Here is an 11,440-nt window from a genome sequence, read left to right as displayed (position 1 = left end):
AGTCACTCTTGCTGTATATTTCTTTATGTGATCCAGTGTTTCTTGATTTTGGTGAGAAACTTTCTGACTGAGAATAATTTTCACATCTGTTTTTGTTTGGTCCACAACTATGTTTTCCATTGAATTTTTTGCGTGAGGGTTGACCAGTAGGTGGCGTAGTGTTTTTTCTCGATATGTGCTTCTCCCACTATTTGACCATGACTTTGATTTATTACCGTGTTCAAGCAATATCACAGCTTTGAGACACTTTGGGGTGTACCGTTCAGCAAGAAGGTTCATTAAAGTTGATGCCTGGATGTCATCTATATATCCAAATGTACCCAACTCCGCAGACACAGTACCTGAGAGAATTCGTTTCCCCGATGATGATTTGACTATAAGAAGACTAATCATTAATGCAGGTGCCCAACGAGTCGGCGATCCCATGACAGTTTGAAAGCTGAAAAGTGCAGAAAATTATTGGTATGAAATGTAATGAACGTAAAAGTTAGGTGTCTCATGCACTGAAATCTATGTGATTGTGAGCCCTTATAGTATACGAAATTATAGGAACTCACTGCTCTCAAAGAAATATTCTTGCCATGATTATGTCACAGTCAGTTTTAATAAAGTTTTATTTTCTAAATTAACATATTTATTAGCCATCTTCTCCAACAAAATTTACTGAAGTAATGAGCCACATTAGGAAAGTTTTTTACATCACGTTTTAACTAGTTTAGCCACAGGATTTTATGTCGATAGCTCATTACATCAGAACGAAATGTTCGGTGGAATGATTTGATTACAATGTTTATACATCCACTAGTAATACTGCTACTGTTAGTCATGAACGGTGAATACAATTTGTAAAGAACCATTGCAGTAAAATTATAATTTCAGTAATGATTAGTTGACGTTTGAACGTCAAAAAAAAAAAAAAAAATGTTTATATTCAACCTATCCCCTAATTTTGGAACAAAAAAGAACAAAATTGTTTTAGTTATTTTATTAACATGCAGGCAAGTGGCTCGAACTTTGACCTTGCCCTGTGATTTTGACATGTTCTTGCCTTATCCTCAACCCTCCCATCAGGATTGGTATAAAGTGGTTAAAAACTGTTCAAGTTGAATTAGCTAGATCAAAGTGATGTAACCCAACAAAATTTTCAGTTACTTGAACTATTAAAATATTATTTGTACATGTTGCCATTCTGCAACAACCATGACACAGAGTAACAGAATTTTGACCGCGTATCTAAAGAAAATCTGATTACTTAGGTCCTCCAGTGAAACATTATGAATTAACACAGTAGGCAGACAATAAAACACGCACTTAATAATGATGAATCCATTTCTTTTACTTCACATTATTGCAAGCACTTTCAATCCATTTTCAGCAGCGTTGTAACAGAAGACATAAATGAAAATGTTCTCTAGAAAAAACAATAGATAAGAAATTTATCACCAACTGAATGCATTACTGTGTATAATATACAGAAGACCATTCTGCTCAAGAAGTTAGCCAACATTCTCCATCAGTGAATACTGGTTATGTTAGAGCGGAGACTTAGCGTCAGTGGGCAAAGCTTATCTCTCCTCCGAAATAATCTAGAATAGTAAATTGTTAACGGATGCCCACAATATACAAGGAATGCAAAAATTAATAAAAATCACCTTTATATGAGTACAATTTGAACACATCTGAACAAACATACGGCCAAAAATATAGCCATTCCCCTTTAGTAATATGGGGTTTTTAATTGCTTAATTCCTGAAAATACCTGATTATATCTCTGGTGTAGGGGACGCCTTTGTTAGATATATATATTTAGTGCATGATATCTTTTTCCTTCGGATATGGTCATTTGGGATAGTATGTTTGGCATATACTCTGGTGTATTATTTTCTATTCCTTACCAGAACGGGTTGAGAGATTTATTTTTTCCCTAATAATTGTGTCTCTTTTCCAAACTGCATCTATTCTCGATTCAAAGCAATACCATACGGCGACATATAATAACCGGTTAACAAGACAATATAACACAAACACTTACTGAAATAAAAGCTAAATGGGCAAACAAGATAAAACAATAGATTACCAAACATTTACATATCGATTCTAAACGTACAATGCAATGTTTAAATCATAGTCCTTTGAATATTTCTACAAGATCACAAGGATTTTTTTTTTTTTACAGGGAGTTAGCAAAGTTCACTTTATTTGACATTATGATAAAAATGTCGTTGTGGAAGAGTACATAAAATCCCACGTTATTTAGCATCCTGTTAAAAGTATATGGTCTATATGTATATTATGCGTTATATGAGGTTTGTATTGGTTTGTACCTAAGTCTATGAATTTGACAGCTAGATGAAGACATTATATGACAAAACATTATTATTCATATGAGGAGGTTGGAAGAATCTCTCTCTCTCTCTCTCTCTCTCTCTCTCTCTCTCTCTCTCTCTCATGCATAAAAGGTTGAGGAGGAAGGAAAGAACAATGAAGAAGTATCGGCCAGAAATAACATGGTTATATGGAACTAATATGGAAGGTACCAGGGATAAATCAAATTAAATGTAATATGTGAAGAGCAAAAAGAAAAGTGGTAATACTGGAAAGAGAAGTGGTGGAAGAGTCATCTAGGAAAATCAGTAATCAGTCGGGGACCGAAGTAGTGGGAAGAGGAAGGGAAAAGCTGAGATGACGGTGTTGGAGTTCTGTCGACCAATCAAGAGAAAGTGACACATAGACATTGGGCAGTTACAGTGCGAGCAGAGCGGCTGAAGGTCATTGCTCATTAAGTGACGCTGAGTGATATGGATATGACCAAGTGAAGACGAACTAAAAAAGTTTCTCAGCAACGACTGAGGTTGGTCGAAGTGTGTCAAGGAAAAAAAGGGGGGGTTTAATGCGATGATGTTTGTTCGTCATGGGTTGGGGGAGTAGGCAAACACCGTGGGGCGCATATCCTCACTCAACCTGTTACTCCACCTACAAGGGTACATTTGTGCAGCCCTCCAGGCAGCAACACGTCCCCCTCTAACTATCTCTCGACATGCATGTAAACCTGCTCCAGCCAAGAGTTCCGTGGCCTTTCTCTTCATCTCCTCCACCCAAGGCAAACTCTCTTAAAGATCACCCTGTGGGTAGGGTAAGCCGAAGGAAAACAGTTGGCACTGATGTATTATGTAGGTAATGATGTTCGTCTCAGTCTACCGAAGTAGTCACTAATTACGTACACGATCGTTCCATCGATATCCCATGATCCAACGAAGACACCTAACACAAAAGGAGCCAAGTCGCCAATTCAAGTCATTGTTTAGTGTCCACGCCTCATAGTCCTAAAGTAAGACAGGGAGCACCGGGGTCTTGAAAATGCAAATTTTCCTCCCTCTGTACAGCTAATGGCACTGTTAGATACCTGAGCTGAATGCATACATAACCCCATAGGCCAGGTTGATGAAACGAGAAATCCCATCCTCTGACCTACCGTTGGTATTTACCACACTATCCCGACAAGCAAATCTTGCCAAGATCTCTACATTCGCACCAATTGCTTGGACAGACTGAACTGCACCATCCAACAACCTACTACATGCCTGGAACTTGGTCTTGACCAAAGAGACTTTTAATTCCAATGTCTTTACATTATGGTGAAATTTTTTGAGGGCACTCAAAAGTACCTCCTGCAGATTTGCTAGGAAAATTGCATCGTCACCCAAGTCAAGGTCAGTAACTCTTAAACTCTCAATTGTTACTCCACAGTGACTTTGACTGACAGTTCGGCCAAGTACCCAATACATACTTGTGTTGAAAAGCATGGAAACAAGGTCACATAATGGTCTTACTCCAGTACGAGTATTTACTGGGAAGAAATCAGATGTTCCTCCTCTGCACTTGACAGTAGGATTTGAAGACAGGCCGGCAGTCAGCGGGATTATCCCTGTGAGGATCCCATGGAGTAACAAGGGATCGAAAATGCCTCCCATGATACCGCTCGAAACGTTTTCTTGAGATCTACCTAGGCTACAAACAGACCTTGCTGGTGCTCAGGGAGCTAGGATGCGGTCAACTGTAGACTTCTTGGGCATGAATCCAATTTGCTGAGGCCTTTAAAATTTTAGTAAGTGGTCCCGAATATATATCAGGAGAATCTGGGCAAGAACTTGTCCAGTACACCGAGAACCGTAAAAAAGTGATAGTTACTACAATTGCGTTGGTCTTCATTCCCTTTCTAGAAAGGAGTAACCAAATCCCTTATCCACTCACGGGGTATGACATTAGACTGCCAAATGGCTTCTATGACTGCATATAATGCCCTGTTTATCACACAGCTTTGATTGGTTCCACCAGGATGCAACAAACATTAGGTGCTCTACAACTTTTCAACCAATCCACTGTCTTCTTGACTTCCTCTAGAAAAGGCATGGTATCATCAATTGGTGGGAGAGCAGAGAATGATTGTACACCCGCCGATGAATGCTCTTCAGTGGGAGGTTCAGCCAAAACAGCTTCTCAAATTACTCAGCCTGACGAGCCCTAACCTTACTCACCCCAGACACGAGCCGTTCATCTTCTGTCCAGAGCTAACCTGAGAGGCAGGTCTAGAGGGGGGGATTTTCCGAACTCAGTAAGCAGGTTGAAGCTCATTAGCATGAAATCAACCGTCCATCTCCTCAGCGATTTCCCTGCCATACTTCTTATTGTCCATTTTCAACAAAACTTATACCTGTTGAGCAGAGTGGAGCATTTCTGCAATCACTTCCATAAATCGCAAATTTTGCATTTGCAGAAGTATGTTTTTGTTTGTGGACTTGCATTTGCCAAAAATTCTACGCAAATTTATGGTTTTGCGCTTGCAGAATCACTTCTGCAAATGCAAATCTGGCCACAAACATGTACATGGCCCAGCCCATCAGGCGCGCCTAGGTGAGTTGCCGGTTCGCCGGCGCCAGCCACCACTCCCGCACTGTTACCTTCTGTACTATAAATACTGTAGGTATACAATAATTCACCTTCTGTATGATGAACAATAGCATTTTTCATTATAGTACTTTTTGTATGATAATTTTGTGATTCCTTCAAAAACAATATATATATATATATATATATATATATATATATATATATATATATATATATATATATGTGGATTGACTGAAACTAAATGGAGAGGTGAAAGGATGAGAGAATGGGAACACGGTGTAGGTATATGTGCGGGAGTCAGTGAGAATGAGAGGGCAAGAGAGGGAGTATGTCTGATGATAAGCAAGAAGTGGAAGGAGAATATAAGAGAGTATGGAACAGTGGGTGCAAGGATTGTATGAGTGAGGATGAAAGTAGGTATACAAGCGTGGGCGATTGTATGTGTGTATGCCCCGACAGAGGATCGAGTGGCAAGAGTGAAAGATGAGTTTTGGGCGAGAGTAGAAGCATGTATGGACAAGTTTGAGAGGAGCGAGAGAGTGCTGTTGATTGGAGACATGAATGGCAAAGTTGGGAATGTACGAGTAGATGGAGTGGTTGGTCAGTGGGGTGTGCCAGCTGAAGTAGATGGGAATGGTAGTGCTTTGGTGGACATCTGTCCTGGTAAGGGGTTGGCAATAGCCAACACCTACTTTCGTCATAAGATGATCCACCGGTATACATGGAGAGTAATGAGGAGGATGGATGGTGAACTTGTTGAACGAAAGGCAATGATAGACTACGTGTGTGTGGATGAGCGAATGAGAAGACAAGTGTTGGATGCAAGGGTTTGGAGAGGGTGGGGGAATGGAGTCTCGGACCATCACTTAGTGATGGCCAAGGTAGAGCTGCAAAGGAAGTGGTTGAGGAGACGAAGGGGAAGACAGGAGGAAGCAGCTCCTGTGAGAAGAGTGGAGAAATTGCAAGATAGTGAGAAAAGGACAGAGTACAAGAGCATAGTGGAAGAAAGATTGGGAAGGCATGAGCTAGAGCAGATGGAAGGGGTGGAAGACGTATGTAAGATATTCACGGAAGAGATAAGCGCAGCGTGTGAGGTTGTTTGTGGAGTGAGGAGGAGATGCAAGGGTGTGGAAGGGACAGCATGGTGGAATGATGAGGTGAAACGAGCTGTGGAACAAAAGAAGAAGGCATATGGTGAATGGTTGGCGAGTAGAGGTAGGGGAGAAGATGAGAGAGAGAGAGAGGTATATGTGAGCAGGAGAAGGGAGGTTAAGAGACTGGTGAAGGAGAGTAAGAAGAAAGTGGATGAAGAGTTTGGGAGGAATCTGAGTGTGAAATGGAGGGAGAGTAAGAAATTGTTTTGGAAGGAGGTAAAGAAAGTAAGGCAGTGTGAAAGGGGAAATAGTAGGGGAGTGAAAGATAGGAATAATAGATTGTTGGTGGAGAAGAGAGAGAAATTGAGGAGATGGAAGGAGCACTTTGAGGATTTGTTGAATGTAGAGAGTGAGAGCAGTGTGAGTATAAGTGGTTGGGGAATGGCTGGGAGAAGAAGAGATGAGAGGAGGGAGGAAGAGATCAGTAGGTCGGAAGTAGTGGAAGCGATGAAGAAGATTAAGCTGGGAAAGGCCCCAGAAATTGATGGAGTGTGTGGTGAAATGCTTAGGTATGGGGGTGAGATTGTTGTGGAGTGGATATGGAAGTTGTGTAGATTGGCTTGGGAAGAGGGAAGGGTTCCAGAGGACTGGAAATCAGGTATGATTGTTCCTCTGTACAAAGGAAAAGGGGAGGGAGAAGTATGTGGTAACCATAGGGGTATTTGCCTTCTTAGTGTGACTGGTAAAATATATGGTAGAATACTCATTGATAGGGTTAGGCATATGACAGAGGAGCTAGTTGGAGAAGAACAAGGGGGATTTAGGAAGGGAAAAGGGTGTGTAGATCAGATATTTGTTCTAAGATGTTTAGTGGAGAAGTATCTAGAGAAGGGAAGGAAAGTGTATGCTGCCTTCATGGACTTGGAGAAAGCTTATGACAGAATAGATAGGCAAGGTATGTGGAAGGTATTGAGTGGAGGGGAAATTGTTAAGTGCCGTGAAGAGTATGTACGAGGGAGCTAGGGCTATGGTGCGAGTGGATGGTGAGCTGAGTGATTTCTTTGATCTCAATGTGGGACTGAAACAGGGGTGTGTGATGTCTCCGTGGCTGTTTAATATATATATGGATGGGGTTGTAAGGGAGGTGCAAGGTAGGGCAGTGGATGTGGGGGTGGCCCTAATGAATGAGGGTGAGATTTGGAAGCTTCCGGTGTTGCTGTTTGCTGATGATACAGTATTGTTGAGTGAAGATGAATGGGAGTTGCAAGGTTTGGTGAATGATTTTGGGACAGTGTGTAGGAGGAGGAAGCTGAAAGTTAATGTAAACAAAAGTAAAGTTATGGTGTTTGAGAGGAATGAAGTCACAGAGTGTGCAGTGAGATTGGATGGTGAGGATATGGAGAATGTGAGTGCATTCAAGTACTTGGGTAGTGAGATGAGTAAGGATGGAACTTTGGGGGATGAAGTACGTGAAAGGGTACAGCAGGGAAGAAAGGTTGTTGGTACACTGAAAGCAGTGATGAGAAATAGGGAGGTGAGTATGGAAGTTAAGAAGTCACTGCATGATGGTATTGTGATCCCTACCCTAACGTATGGAAGCGAGGCGTGGACCTTACAAGAGGGGAACAAGTCAAGAGTGAGAGCAGTGGAAATGAGTTACTTGAGAGGAGCATGTGGAGTGACGTGGAGGGACAGGTTGACGAATGAAGAAGTGAAGGAACGTTGTGGGGTAGATGTGGATGTGGTTGAAAAGATTAGGAGAAATACACTGAGGTGGTTTGGACATGTGGAGAGAATGGAGAATGAAAGACTGACTAAGAGGGTGTATGTAGGTGAGGTGGAGGGAGGGAGAGGGAGAGGTAGACCGAGGATGAGGTGGAGGGATGGAGTTGAGAGGTATATGAGGGAGGGGGGGTGAGTTGGGGGGAGGGGAGTCAAATGGTGGGTGACAGAGTGACTTGGAGGCGTTTTGTCTGCGGTCACCCTTTGCGGGATTAGGGCGTCGGGCTATATATATATATATATATATATATATATATATGTATATATATTTATATATATATATATATATTTTTAGATAGCCTATGATTTCATCATCCTTTGTGTAATTTTAACGCACAGTATGCTGCATGTTTGATCACGAGCGTGTTCTGCCTCAGTCCCCCCCTTCTACCGTTATAGTAGAGTAAGTCGTCCTTTCTGTTATTCAGTGCGGGATTGTCGACCGTTTGTCCCCATCGCTTCATTTGCGCGTCCTTATTACAAGTTGTATCAGGCTCTGCTGGCCCCTATATAATGAGCTCAGTCTCTGCATCATGGCCACTTAGATCTGCTCCTCATTTTGTTCACGTCTCTGTCCTCCCCTGTACAGATATTATTATTGTGAGTGCTCAAGAAGTCTCCAACCATCTAGCAGCTGTGTGTAATTTGAGTATAACTGTTGTTGCATTTTTTCTTGTACTGTATAGCATAAGTTTAATTTGTAGGCCTAGTGAAGTTTTTGTAATTTGTGTAGGGTTCTTTATGTCAGTCATTTTTGATAATAGTTTGTATCTGTAATTATTTATCTGGCATTCACTGAGTATTATCTGGTATCTCATTTTATCAGGGCTGACTTAGATAAATTTACTCTTGCTAATTTCGTGTTAATAGAGGCTATTGCAGTTAACCATATATTTAACCTGTTTATTTGCCATTACATTATCTTTATGAGTCCTGAATGTTTTGTTGTTAGTTTGTGCATTAAACTTTAACTTGTAATTTTACCTAACTCTTTTGTTTTGAACCTGGAACTTTACGGGACTGTAGTGATTTTTAGTATTCTCACTTAAAGTGTACATTATCTTTCTCTGTTCCGTAACATAAATTTGGCGACCTCATATCAGGATATTCAGGATATTATCATAAGGATATTGTTTGATATTTTGTGACTGTGATATATTCACGATGGCTACTATTTCTACACTTGATGAAGCCAAAGATTTTTTGTCAAATGTGCAAACAGTGTGTGATATAGAAAACAGAACAAAGAATGAACTTAAGCTTGTTGCTCAACAATTGGGAATTGCAGTTCACTCTCATCATTCTAAAGATCAAATTGTTGGTATGATTAATAAAAGCTTGTTTAATGTAACTCCTCCAAATGAGCAAACGCAGATTGAATTAGCTAAGTTACAGCTAGCCCTGCAGGAGGCTTGTGCTAAGGAGGCGGAGTCTCGTGTAAAGGAGGCTGAATTTCAAGCACGTGCCAAGGAGGCTGAGTCTCAGGCTAAGGAGGCGGAATCTCAGGTTCGGATTCAGGAGGCACAGATACAGGCACAAATTGAACTTGCCAGGATTCAGGCAGACCATGAGTATCGCATGAAACAAGGTGGAACTGGATCATCTAGCTCTGATGATTTTGATGTGGCTAAAAATGTTAAACTTGTCCCTCCTTTTAATGAATCTGATTTAACAAAGTATTTTTCAGTTGTTTGAGAGGGTAGCTACAGGTTTTAATTGGCCTAAGGAGTATTGGACAGTACTCCTTCAAACTGTTCTCACCGGTAAAGCTCAAGTAACTTATGCATCTTTGCCTCAGGATCAGTCTGATAATTATGATGTAGTTAAGAGCTTGATTCTTAAGGCCTATGAGCTTGTTCCTGAAGCCTATAGAGTAAAATTTAGGACAACTTACAAGCAAGATAAGCAATCCCATGTTGAGTATGCAAAAATCAAAGAAGATCTGTTAGAGCAGTGGTTAAATTCTAAGAAGGTGGAATCTGATTTTGGTAAATTTAAGCAGATGATTTTGCTGGAGGATTTCAAAAGGTGTATTTATAAAGATGTAAGCCTATATCTTGATGAGAAAAGAATAGATAATTTGTCTGATGCTGCAGTTTTAGCTGATGAGTATGTTCTCACTCACAAGAGATATTCTAGAGAAAAAGGGAAAGCTGAGAGTAAGTACGTTGCCTCTACTCAGCGTACAGGTAACAGGAAAGAGAATAAAGATGATGTTTCTCAGGAAGTAAATACCAGCTCCACCTCTAGATTTCAGAAAAGTAAATGTACTTATTGTAGTAAGCTTGGTCATACTACGGAGAGATGTTTCAGGAGACAGCGTGATGTGAACAAAAAGGAGTCTTGAAATATTCAGTCAATTGGTCTAGTGTCCACTCTTGAGAGTTCCCAGAATTCTTTAACTGAGTTAACTGAACCTGCTTTGAGGGGTAACTTAAATTCTCATGATGGAGCTCCTCTTTTGAGCAGTAACGTGGGTGACACTCTCAAGAGTTCATGTGCTAATTTCCTGTCTGATGGTTTTGTCAGTCCTCTGGACAGTAATGACAGGAAATCAGTTAAAATATATCGTGATACAGGTGCTTGCCAATCCCTTATGCTGACCAGTGTTCTAGGCTCTAATTTTAATTCCTCTGATGAAACTGCAATCTTACAAGGTGTAGGGAATAATTACTTCTCTGTTCCTCTGTGCAGAGTGAATTTAGAGTCTGGTTTTGTTAATGGTTCTGTTATGGTTGGGTTGGTTGAGACACTCCCAATGTCAGGTGTAACTTTCTTACTTGGAAATGATATTGGTGGAAGTCAAGAGTGTCCAGCTCCTCAGTTGTCTAGTGAGCCAGTGGCTGCGACCCAGGATTGTGATGTCCCTGATGTGTTCCCTGCATGTGCTGTCACTAGGGCTAAGTCTAAAGTTACTGGTGATTTAGAGGATAATGATGATGATGATGTTATCCTAGCTGACACTTTTCTTGCTAATTTGGACCACTCACCAGATGAGGCAGTACCCCGTAGTGTTGATAATTTGTCTCGTCAAGAGTTGGTTGAGTTGCAGGTTGCTGACCCTGAGTTGAAAGGTCTAGCTAACTCTGCTTGCAGTGAGGAAGAGTCAGCCGGTGCTTCTACTTGTTATTATGTAAAGTCAGGAGTACTTATGAGGAAGTGGAGACCCCCAACAGCATCAGCCGACTGTGAATGGGAGGTTGTACATCAAGTTGTCATCCCTCGTGTTTGTAGGCAGGATATCATTAGAGTGGCTCATGATTCCAGTTTGGCAGGACACCTTGGAGTGAGGAAGACTGTGGCACGCATTTTGAAACACTTCTACTGGCCAGGTATCTTCAGGGATGTTTCCTGGTATTGTAAGTCTTGTCACACCTGTCAAGTTGTGGGGAAGTGTAATCAGACTGAAAAGGTTGCACCTCTAGTTCCCATTCCTCCTTTTGAGGCGCCTTTCACCCGTGTGTTGGTGGATATTGTGGGCCCTCTTCCTAAGACTTCTTCAGGATTTTCTTATGTGTTGACCATGATTGATATGGCTACTCGTTATCCTGAAGCCATTCCACTTAGAAATATCTCAGCAAAGAACGTGGTTAAGGAAATGCTAGGGTTCTTCACAAAGTTTGGTCTGCCCAAGGAGGTACAGTCAGACCGAGGAA

The sequence above is a fragment of the Coenobita brevimanus genome, chromosome 56, assembly GCF_032717465.1.
Source record: "Coenobita brevimanus isolate Jiangsu-jjx chromosome 56, ASM3271746v2, whole genome shotgun sequence".
Taxonomy (NCBI): Eukaryota; Metazoa; Arthropoda; class Malacostraca; order Decapoda; family Coenobitidae; genus Coenobita; species Coenobita brevimanus.
This window is presented reverse-complemented; position numbering follows the sequence as displayed.